Genomic DNA, 12,145 nt, shown 5'->3' on the forward strand with positions numbered 1-12,145 from the left:
TGCAGAGTCTGCTTGAGATTCTCTCTCTCCCGCTCCCTTTGTCCCTACACTACTCTCTCTCTCTCAAATAAATAAATGAAATCTTAAAAAAAAAAGAACCTGCCATCTCTAGCTGATTGGTCAGAAGTACAGGTAAAAAGCTAAAGTGAGGGCAGACTTATGGGACTGAGTCCTTAACCTGTGGAGTCTGTGCTAACTTTGGGTGGTTCATGTTGGAACTGAAATGAATTATAGGATACCTACTTGTGTCCAGAGAGTTGGAGAATTCACTGGTATGGAGGGGAGCCCACGTATTTGGTGACAGAAGTATTGTGAGAAAAAAAATCACAGAAATGTGGGTAGTGTTGGCAGCTGTTATATTTTTTACATCAAAGCTAAGCTGGAAGGCAATTAGCCCGAGAAAATACTTTGAATCAGAAATTTAATAAGAAACTTGTATTCAAAATATATAAAGAACTCTTGAAACTCAGTAATAATTTAAAAAACCAATTGTAGGGGTGCCTGGGTGGCTCAATGGGTTAAAGCCTCTGCCTTTGGCTTGGGTCATGATCTCAGGGTCCTGGGATGGAGCCCCACATCGGTCTCTCTGTTCAGCGGGGAGCCTGCTTCCCTTCCTCTCTCTCTGCCTGCCTCTCTGCCTACTTGTGACTTCTGTCAAATAAATAAATAAAATCTTTAAAAAAAATAAAAATAAAAAATAAAAAACCAATTATAAATGGGCAAAAGGTCTGAATAGACATTCCTCCAAAGAAGATATACAGGTAACCCATGAAAATTACATCATGAAAAGATGCTCAACAGCATTAGTCATTAGGAAAATTTAAATCAGGGCACCTGGGTGGCACAGTCCGTTAAGCATCTGACTCTTGGTTTCAGCTCAGGTCGTGATTTCAGTGTTGTGAGATTGAGTCACGTATTGGGCTCAGCACCCAGTATGGAGTCTGTTAAGACTCTCTCTCCCTCTCTCTCAACCCCTACCCAACCCCCCTTCTCTCTCAAATAAATAAATAAATCTTTAAAAGGGGAGGAGTTCAAATCAAAACCACCAGAAGATACCACTTCACACCTACTAGGATGGCTGTAATAAACAAAATGGACAATAACAAGTGAGACAAGGTTGTGGAGAAATTGGAACCTTAGTACATTGCTGGAGAGAATGTAAAATTGTACAGTCACTGTGGAAAACAGTTTGGCAGTCACTCAAATTATTAAACGTGGAGTTACCCTTCTTAGCAGTTCTTAGGTATATACCCAAGAGAAATTAAAACATACCCATACAAAAGCATGTACATGAATGTACATAGTAACATTCTTTATAACTATCAAAAGGTGAAAACAACCCCAAATCCATCAACTGATGAATGGATACAGAAAATGTGGTACGTCCATACAATGGAGTATTATTCAGCAATAGAAAGGAATGAGTACACATATGTGCTCCTACATGGATGAACCTTGAAAACATAAGGCTACGTGAAAGAAGCCAGTCTCAAAAGACCGCGTATTGTGTGGTTCCATTTATAGGAATATCCAGAAAAGGCAAATCTACAGAGATTTGTAGATTCATGGCTGTGGTGTATGGGAGTTTGGAGGACGATGGAGAATAAATGCTAATGAGCATAGGGTTTCTTTCTGAGGTGATAGAAATATTCTAAAACAGTGGACACCTGAGTGGCTCAGTCAGTTATGTGTCCAACTTTTGATTTCGGCTCAGGTCATGATTTCAGGGTCACAAGCTCAAACCCTGCCTCAGGCTCCATGCTCAGCAGGAAATCTGCTTAAGATTCTTTCTCTCTCTCCTTCTGCCCTTCTTCCCGTGTCTCTCTCTTTCACTCTCCCTAAAAAAAAAAAAAAAAAAAAAAGAGTTACAGGTAACTACTGATACATTTCTTTTTTTTTTCCTAAAGTTTTTTTTGTTTGTTTGTTTAAGGTTTTATTCATTTATTTGACAGAGAGAGAACACAAGTAGGCAGAGCGGCAGGCAGAGAGAGGGGGGAAGCAGGCTCCCTGCTAAGCAGAGAGCCCAATGTGGGACTCGATCCCACAACCCTGGGATCATGACCTGAGCCGAAGACAGATGCTTAACAACTGAGCCACCCAGAAGCCCCTGATACATTTCTTAATAAACATTTGCTGTACATATTTTTATTTTATTTTTTATTTTTATGGTTTATTATTATTTTTTAACAAAGAAGTTGAATGTTTTGTTATTAAACTAACTTCATGCAAGGCTGGTGCTTGTTGTGTGAAAAAAGCACCAGCAAGTACAGTATATTGAAAAATTAAGGTAGGGGCGCCTGGGTGGCTCAACGGGTTAAAGCCTCTGCCTTCGGCTCGGGTCATGATCCCAGGGTCCTGGGATCGAGCCCCACATCGGGCTCTCTGCTCAGCAGGGAACCTGCTTCTCTTCCTCTCTCTGCCTGCCTCTCTGCCTACTTGTGATCTCTGTCTGTCAAATAAATAAATAAAATCTTTTAAAAAAAAAAATTAAGGTAGTATTGTTGTATATCTGATGCTATACAGCTAACAAACCTTTCTCTACTGCCAGTTGTTTCCAGTGGAAAGATTAATATTTCAAGCCCTATCCAGGGATTGATGTAAGCAAGTTACAATACTCCCTAAGGCTTAGGGTAACAATGTTTTCCTTGAATTACACAATTTTTATGGCTAGTTTTTTTTTTTTTAAGATTTTATTTATTTGACAGAGAGAGACACAGAGAGAGAGGGAACACAAGCAGGGGGAGGGGCAGAAGGAGAAGCAAGCTTCCTGCCCAGCAGGGAGCCGGATGTGGACCTTGATACCAGGACCCTGAGATCAGGATCTGAGCCAAAGGCAGACGCTTAACAACTGAGCCACCCGGGCACCCTTATGGGTAGTTTTTAACAGCAGATCATTTCAGGATTCTGAACATCAGAACTGGAACATACCAATCAGAGGGCGTTGCAAAACAGATGCATATTGTGTTATTCTGCAATCATTATAAAGCTAAGGGGTATTTTCTTCCATTAACATTGTTGCAAGTAGTTTTTTCCCACTGATATTGCTAATAGTTGCTATTTTAAATCCTCTGTGTACCACTAATTTAAGACCACTGTGCTAGACTAAGTTGTTTATTTAGGGGTTCTGTTTTCACGCCTCAGTAGATTTCATGTATTTTTCATATGCTTCTTCACTCATTAATTCATCCAATTCTGATGGATTACGGGGAGCTATCTTGATCAGCCAACCATCTTCATAACAAGATTGCTGACAAGTCCTGGCTTTTCTGCAAGAGCGTCATTAATTTTGGTGACTTCTCCTGGTAGAAGACAGTAGGGTTCATGAGCACTTCCACACTTTCCAAAGCACCAGCCTCATCTCTTTGTTCAGTGTTGTCCCAATTTCAGGCACACTACAGTAAACAACATCTCCCAAAAGTTCTTGTGCAAAATTGCCGATTCCCACTGTTCCAATACCATTTTCGGTTGTTACCCATTCATGTTTGTCTGTGAATTTATGCTCAGAGAGCAGCGCAGAGCTGGTGTGCGGGGGGCCAATGGGCGCCCACCCTTAACCCCCAAGGCCAAGGCTGGTGGTGGTGGTGGGGGTGTCGCGCAGGCTGCATGCCCCAGCCAGAACGCTCCACACTGCTTGCATCGCCATATTCACAGAGATGCCTGTTTATTTTATTTTTTTATTTAATTTTTTCAGAGGAGGCAAGGGGCAGAGGGAGAGGAAGAGAGAGAATCCCAAGTAGGCTCCACACCCAATGCAGAGCCCAGCTCGGGGCTCAATCTCACAACCCCGAGATCATAACCTGAGCTGAAATCAAGAGTCCAAAGCTTAACTGACAGAGCAACCCCGGCACCCTGCTATACACATTTTTTTTTTGATGTTCTAAAATTGATTTTGGTAATACTCTATGAATATGCTAAAAATCATTGACCTGTGCACTTTACATGGATGAGTTATATCTCAATAAAGCTGTTTAAAAAATGATATTGGCCTAACCCAGGGAACGGAATAAGGTATGCAAGAGAAACCTGAAACAGCAGGATCAATCTTACCCTTCTCAGCATATCAGCTTTACTGTGGGCTAGTCGGTTATATAAACACGAGTGGATAGTACTCAGAGAGATGCAAACAAAAACATTCCCAAGGATATCACTTTATAACTTTCAGGCTAACAAAAAATGAGAAATTTGGATCTTGCCAAGGGTTGGAAGCGATGGGGGGAAAAAGGAACATACTATTCTCCCCTGCTGATGGGCATCTACCTGACGCAGCCATTCTGGGGACCAATCTGGCATGATTTGTCTAATGAAGCATACATATATCTGTGACCCAGAAATTCTGCTTCTAGGAAACTTTCCGAAGAAATTTTGACACGGGTTATACGGGAACAGGGGCAAAGTTGTTTCCTGTGTCGTAGCCAATGGTGGACAGGAGTTGAGTTTACACCAGGTTCTCATCCCTGTGAGAGGACACAGGTAAGATGTGAGGCACAGGCCGGAGTCTGCAGCCTCTGTGAGTAGTATCAGGTTAGATGGAGGCAAAGCTGCATGGGTAACTCTTAAGTACATAGAGTTGAGTGGGAAAATATAAACACCTGAAGGAGATACGTGATACAATTCTGTTCCCATAAATAAAAACTTGCACACATAAAATATTTTGCAGGAATACATTCAAATAAAAAGATAGCCCACTACAATAAAAGCAGCAGTTAGTTCTATGCCTTATTAAAGGTCAGAAGTTATTGAGCTAGAAAGGATGAAAAAAATACCCATTAGTATGATTGTAGGGGAAATTCTTGCCTTGCGTAGAAGATCGTTTATCAAATGACCTAAAGCTACATAAGCCAAGAGAACTCTCTCCGTGAGATAACAGAGGTTGCAACATTAAGAACACAACCTAAGAGGAGTTAGTTTCTTTACTATTTTAAGGCTCAGTAGCTGGGGATGATTTCTCTGAGAAGGGATTTGAACCTCGGTTCTCTGGAATTCAAGATGGTTAGTTTTGCTCTAAACTGAGGTTGAACCACTGGTTCCCCAGTGGTTCTTGTGTGCCCCCCCGCCCCGGCCGCCCACTCTCCCACCAAGGCAGCAATGAAACATAGCCTGGTTTCTGTAAAACAAATGTACCCTGTTCACTCCACCACCCCAGTTTTTGCATCATTGTGCCAATGGCTTCCCTCATTCCCTCACAGACCTTTCTACCTAATGTTAAAGAGGTTCCATGCCAGACAAACTTGGTTTCACTCTAGGCTTCACCATTTGTAGCTGATTGTTCTTGGTTATTTACCTTGTCAGTTTCTGTTTTTCCACATAATCAGGGATAATAATAAAACGTGTTGTAGTGTTTTCCTTGCACCTATCAAACATTCATATTACAGTTCAAATTATGTCCTATTTATTATGTATGTTCTTCTGCTGATTTTCTTTTTACCCAATATCTATTATGGATAGCTTTCCATGTCAGTATATATAGATAATAGCTGTCATGCATACACGGGGGCAGAGGGTACACAGGAAATCTCTCCTTTTACTCAATTTTGTGGTACACAGAAATCTGCTCTAAAAATAATCTATCTTTGGGGCACCTGGGTGGTTCAGTTGGTTGAGTATCCGACTTTTGGTTTTGGCTCGGTCATGATCTCATGGGTGGTGAGATCGAGCCCCCCATTGGGCTCTACACTCAGTGGGAGTCTGCTTAGATATTCTCTCCCTCTGCCCCTTCCCCTGCTCTCTCCCTTGCATTCTCTCCTGCTCTCTCTATCTCTCAAATAAATAAATGAATCTTTGAAAGAAGTAAAATAAAAATAAAAAATAATTTATCTTTTTAAAAATATTAAAGTTGATTCAGCAATATACTTGAATTATTTAAAATACATGTTAAGGGGCACCTGGGTGGCTCAGTGGGTTAAATAAGGCCTCTGCCTTCAGCTCAGGTCATGATTCCAGGGTTGTGGGATTGAGCCCCGCATCAGGCTCTCTGCTCAGCAGGGAGCCTGCTTCCTCCTCTCTCTCTCTGCCTGCCTCTCTGCCTACTTGTGATCTCTCTCTGTCAAATAAATAAATAAAATCTTAAAAAAATAATAATAAAATAAAATACATGTTAAAGAATTTCACAGTATGATCATTATGAAATCTAGGATTGTACAATTAGATATTAGCAGTATATTATATATATATATTTTTTAAGATTTTATTTATTTATTTGTCAGAGAGAGAGAGGGAGAGAGAGCGAGCACAGGCAGACAGAATGGCAGGCAGAGGCAGAGGGAGAAGCAGGCTCCCTGACGAGCAAGGAGCCCGATGTGGGACTCGATCCCAGGACGCTGGGATCATGACCTGAGCCGAAGGCAGCTGCTTAACCAACTGAGCCACCCAGGTGTCCCTATTTTTGTATTTAAATAGTGTATTCAGTGAGAGAAATGATCATTTTTTAAAAGATTTATTTATTTTAGAGAGAGAGAAAAAGCAAGGGGCAGGGAGGGAGAGAGAGAGTCTAAAGCAGACTCCATGCTAAGCATGGAGCCCAGCACAAGACTCAGTCTCATGACTCTGAGATCATGACCTGAACCAAATCAAGAGTTTGTTGCTTAACCAACTGAGCCACCTAGGCCCCCTGAAAGAAATTATCTTAATATGAACATTTAATAAATAATTTTAGATAATACCTGTCCATGTCAATATGTACTTTAAAAAGTAGACATTGCTTTTTAGAGTAGTTTTAGGTTCACAGCAAAATTGAGCGAAAAGTACAAGGAGTTCTCATATATACCATGGCCCCCTCATACATGCACAATCTCCCCCACTACCACCATCTCTCACTGAAGTAGCACATTTGTTATAGTCAGTAACCTGTATTGACACATGATTGTAATTCAAAGTCCATGGTTTTACATTAGGGTTGACTCTTCATGTTGTACACTCTACGTTTTGACAAATATATACTTTTATTTTAGTATAGTTGACACACAATGTTACATTCATTTCAGATGTACAACATAGTGATTTGTCAAGTTTAAACATTATGTTGTTCTCACAACACTATTAAAGTATCATTGACTGTATTCCTTATGCTGTGCCTTTTATTCCCATGACTTACCCATTTCATAACTGGAAGCCTGTATCTCCCCTCCCTTACACCCATTTTGCCCATCTCCTCCACCCCCTTCTCCTCTGGCAACTATCAGCTTGATGTCTGCATTTATAGGTCTGATTCTACATTCTGTTTTCATTTATTCATTTTTTAAAAAAAATTCCACACATGAGTGAAATCATATGGTATTTTTCTTTTTCCGTTGTTAGCATAATACCTTCTAGGTCCATCCATGTTGTCCCAAATGACACAATCTCATTCTTTTTTATAGCTATGTAATATTCCATTGTATACATATATACAGCATCATCCTTATCCATTTGTCTATCAGTGGATACTTAGGTTGTTTCCATATCTTGGATATTATAAATAATGCTACAATAAACATAGGGGTGCATATATCTTTTTGAGTTGTTTTTATTTTTTTTTATTTTGGTAATATCCAGTAGTAGAATTACTAGAACATATGGTATTTCTGTTTTTAATTTTTTGAGGAACCTCCATATTCTTTTTCATAGTGGCTGTACCAATATACATTCTCACCAACAGTGTATGAGGGTTCCTTTTTCTCTACACCATTGTGAAACTTGTTATTTCTTATCTTTCTGATTCTACCTGTTTTGATTCTGCCTATTCGTAAGGTGATAATCATCTCATTATGGTTTTGATTTGCACTTCCCTAATGATTGGTGATGTTGAGCATCCTTTCAAGTGTCTGTTGGCCATCTGTATGTCTTCTTTGGAAAAGAAGGTCCTCTGCTCGTTTTGTTTTTTTTTTTTTTAAACTTTCTTCTGTTTGAATTCTCTGGGTTCATTCTGACAATTACACCAAAGCACCCTTTTTTTTTTTTTAAAGATTTTATTTATTTTTTTGACAGAGAGAAATCACAAGTAGGCAGAGAGGCAGGCAGAGAGAGAGAGGAGGAAGCAGGCTCCCTGCAGAGCAGAGAGCCCGAAGCGGGGCTCCATCCCAGGACCCTGAGATCATGACCTGAGCTGAAGGCAGAGGCTTAACCCACTGAGCCACCCAGGTGCCCCCCCCTGCTCGTTGTTTTTTTTTTTTTTTTTTTTTTTAAAGATTTTATTTATTTATTTGACAGAGAGAAATCACAAGTAGGCAGGGAGGCAGGCAGAGAGAGAGGAGGAAGCAGGCTTCCTGCTGAGCAGAAAGCCCGATGCGGGGCTCGAACCCAGGACCTGGGATCATGACCTGAGCCGAAGGCAGCGGCTTAACCCACTGAGCCACCCAGGCGCCCCACCCCTGCTCGTTTTTAATTGGATTGTTTTTCGTTGTTGAGTTGTAGAAGTTCTTTATATATTTTGGGTATGAACACCTTATCAGATATACCATTTGCAAGTATCTTCTCCATTCAATAGGGTTTTGGGGGGGAGTTTGTTTGTTTGTTTGATGGTTTCCTTTGTGGTGCAAAATGTTTTTATTTTGATGAAGTCCTGATAGCTTATTTTTGCTTTTGTTTCCCTTGCCTTGCTTAGGAAACTTGTCTAGGAAAATGTTATAGCCGATGTTGAAGACATTACTGCCTGTGTTTTCTCCTAGGATTTTTATGGTTTCAGGTCTCACATTTAGGTCTTTAATCCACTTTGAGTTTATTTTTACTTATGGTGTTAAAAAATGATCCAAGTTTTATTCTTTTACATGTAGCTATCCACTTTTCCCAGCACCATTTATTGAAAAGATTGTCTTTTCCCCCATTGTATGTTCTTGTCTCCTTTATCATAGGTTAATTGACCATATAAACATGGGTTTATTTCGGGACTCTCTATTCTGTTCCATTGATCTATGTGTCTAATTTTGGGCCAGAACCATAGTGCTTTGATGACCACAGTTTTGGAGTATATCTTGAAATCTCAAATCATGATACCTGAAGCATTTTTTTTTTTTTCTTTTTCAAGATTGCATTGTCTGTTCTGGGTCTTTTGTAGTCCCATACATATTTTAGTACTATTTGTTCTAGTTCTATGAAAAATGGTGTTGGTATTTTGATAGGGTTTGTATTGAATCTGTAGATTGCTTTGGGCAGTGATAAATATAAATATAATGACTGCATGGAGTACTATGTTATGGATTTGTCATGCATACTTTAATTGTTTGAAAATAAAGTTCATTTTGATTTTTCCCATTATATTTAATACAGATGATACAATGTTTATTAAAGCCCTTGCTACTTTAACTTATCAATCAATATGAAAATAAGATTGATGCATAGAAAAGTCAGCAGAGAAATGAATAAGCAATTTATAGAAGACATATAAATGGCCAATATAAAATAAGAGGTTGCTCAGTTTCAATGATCAAAGAAACAGGGATTGGAACAAGACATCGTTTTCAAGGGACATAGATTGGTGAAGATGAAAAAGATTGGTAACATTAGGGCTATAAACTGGGGGTAGGAGAGTAAATTATTACACCCTTATAGGAGGGCAATATAGTGACATGTTATAACAATCAAAATGTACAGGTCTTTCGGATTATTTTTAACTTTTTAACATCTGTGGTGATAATATTATTCTTATATTAGATAGTCCTTATCTTTTAGAGATAAAATATTGAAATATCATGAATGAAATTTTATAACTTGAATTTCTTCAAAATAGTCTGGTGAGGGGGTGGAGGGAAAGTGGGAAAGGGCATAGAAGAAACAAGACTGGCCACAAGTTCTCATTTGCTGAAGCTAAATGTGACAAATGATCTTTGCCCTTGGTTCCTAAAACACAGCTCCTAAATCCCTTGGAATGTCCTGGCGACATTTTTTGTTCTGAAGAGGCTACTTTTGGTGGGCCTCTAGTTAGATTCAGGATAAGGACTAGTCACCAGAAAGACCAAGACATGATTAGAGGATTGGAAGTTTTACCCCCACTCCTTAACCTCCAAGGAAGGGAGAGGAGCTAGAGAGGGGCTAGGGATTGATCTGCTGATTAATCAGCATTGACCAGTGATTTGCTCACTCTTGCCTAGTAAAGGAACCTCTGAGTCAGTAAGCATATTGAGGTGCTCACAGGTGCTCTGGAGAAGACATGGAAACTCTGTGCCCTTCCCTCCATAACTTGCCCTATGCATTTTTTTTTTTTTTTTTTTTTTTGGCTGTTCTAGACTTGTATCCAGCAGTGGACTGAATGTTTGTATACTCTTCCCTACTGCTGCCAAATTCTGAAGTAAAAATTCTAATTCTTAATGTGACAGTATTAGGAGAGGGGTCTTTTGGGAAGTAATTAGGTCATGAAGGTGAAGCCCTCATGATGAGACTTGTGCCCTTATAAAAAGGGATCACAGAGAGCTCTCTGCCTCCTTTCTCCACGATGTGAAGACACAACAAGAAGTTAATAGTCTATAATCCAGGAGCACCTGGGTGTCTCAGTGGGTTAAAGTCTCTGCCTTCGGCTCAGGTCATGATCCCAGGGTCCTGGGATGGAGCCCTGCATTGGGGGGGGGGGGGGGGTGTGTCTCTGCTCAGCAGGGAGCCTGCTTCCTCCTCTCTCTCTCTTCCTGCCTCTCTGCCTACTTGTGATCTCTGTCTGTCAAATATATAAATAAAAATCTTTAAAAAAAAATAGTCTGTAATCCAGAAGAGGGCTTTCACTAGAACCTGACCATGCTGACACCCTGATCTCAGACATCCAGCCTCCAGAACTGTGGGAAATAAACTTCTGTTGCTTATAAACCACCCAGTCTATGGTACTTTTTACAGCCCAAACAGACAAAGACATACTTGATAATAAACTGAAGATTAAGTAGAGCATTTCCTTAAGTTGGTGAGTTTTCTAGCAAATTACTGAGCCTGAGGAGGAGGTCATGAGAACCCCTGATTTATGGCTGGTTGGTCAGAAGTTCAGGTGGCTACCTGGGACTTGTAACTGCCATCTGAAGTAGGTGCAGCCTTGTGAGACTGAGCTCTTAACCTGTGAGGTCTGTACTAGCTCCAGGTGGCTACTGTCAAAATTGAATTAAACTGTAGGACACCCATTTGATGTCAGAAGTGTCTGAGGGGTACCTAAAGGGTGCCTGACTGGATCAATCGGTTAAGCATCTGCCTTCAGCTCAGGTCATGATCCAAGTGCTGGGATCGAGCCCCACATCAAGCTCCCCGCTCAGCAGGGAGTCTGCTTCTTCCTTCCCCTCTGCCCCCCACCCCAGTGGTCTCACTCTCACTCTCATAAATAAATAAATAAATAAATAAATAAAGTCTCTAAAAAAAAAGAAGAAGTGTTGTCTGAGGGGTTCCTGGCTGGCTCAGTTGGTGCAGCATACAATCAAATCGACACCTAAATTAATAATCATAATTAGTTCTCTTTTGCTGCACCACGAATTACTCCAAAACTCTGTTGCTTGAAGGACAACAAACATTTATTAGTTCACATAATTCTGAGAGTCAGGAATTTGGGAGCTTCTTAGGGTCTCTTCTTAGGTCTCTCATGAGGTTTCAGTGAAGGTAGCAGTCAGAGTTGCTGTCATACGATGGTTTGGCTGGGGCTGGAGGTCCTCTTCTAAGGTGGTTCTCTCTCATGGCTGGGAAGTGGTTGCTATGGGAGGTTTCAGCTCCATACCACAAACACCCACGTGAGTATCCTTGTGACTTGACAGCTAGTATCATCCAGAAGAAGTGATCCAATAAGGAAGAAGCCTCAATGGGACCCAGCCTCAGAAGCCACCCTCTAACACTTCTCCAACACTTCTTGCCTCTTGATGCAAGAACCACTGGGGGCTACTTGGGAGGCCGGCTACCACAGTCAGTGATGGAATGAGCATTAAAGGAATGCAGATGAAAGTGATTTTATTCTACTATTTATTTGCAGTTTAATATCAGTGCTCTTGCTTTATATCTTCTTTTGTCCCTCCAAATCTACTCTACCCTTTCCTGTCCCAAGAAGCTCACCTGTATGGACCATACCAAAGGGTTCCCTTGCCCTCTGGTTTCAGTTAAGTTCATCCAATGGGGAACCCTAGAGGGTTGAGGAAGGAAGGGAATAGGAGCATTAACTCTCTTTGTTCCCTTCCTCAGTCTATTTCTCTCCCCCAAATGTCACAGTTCTTTTCAGGGAAGT

At 40.6% G+C, this 12,145-nt stretch overlaps 1 pseudogene; it reads right to left on the reverse strand.

Moving 5' to 3' along the window:
* Positions 1-3,130: 3,130 nt before the first annotated feature.
* LOC125094102 (glycine cleavage system H protein, mitochondrial-like) lies at positions 3,131-3,643 on the reverse strand (annotated as a pseudogene).
* Positions 3,644-12,145: the final 8,502 nt, after the last annotated feature.

Source organism: Lutra lutra, chromosome 2 (assembly GCF_902655055.1).
Source record: "Lutra lutra chromosome 2, mLutLut1.2, whole genome shotgun sequence".
Taxonomy (NCBI): domain Eukaryota; kingdom Metazoa; phylum Chordata; class Mammalia; order Carnivora; family Mustelidae; genus Lutra; species Lutra lutra.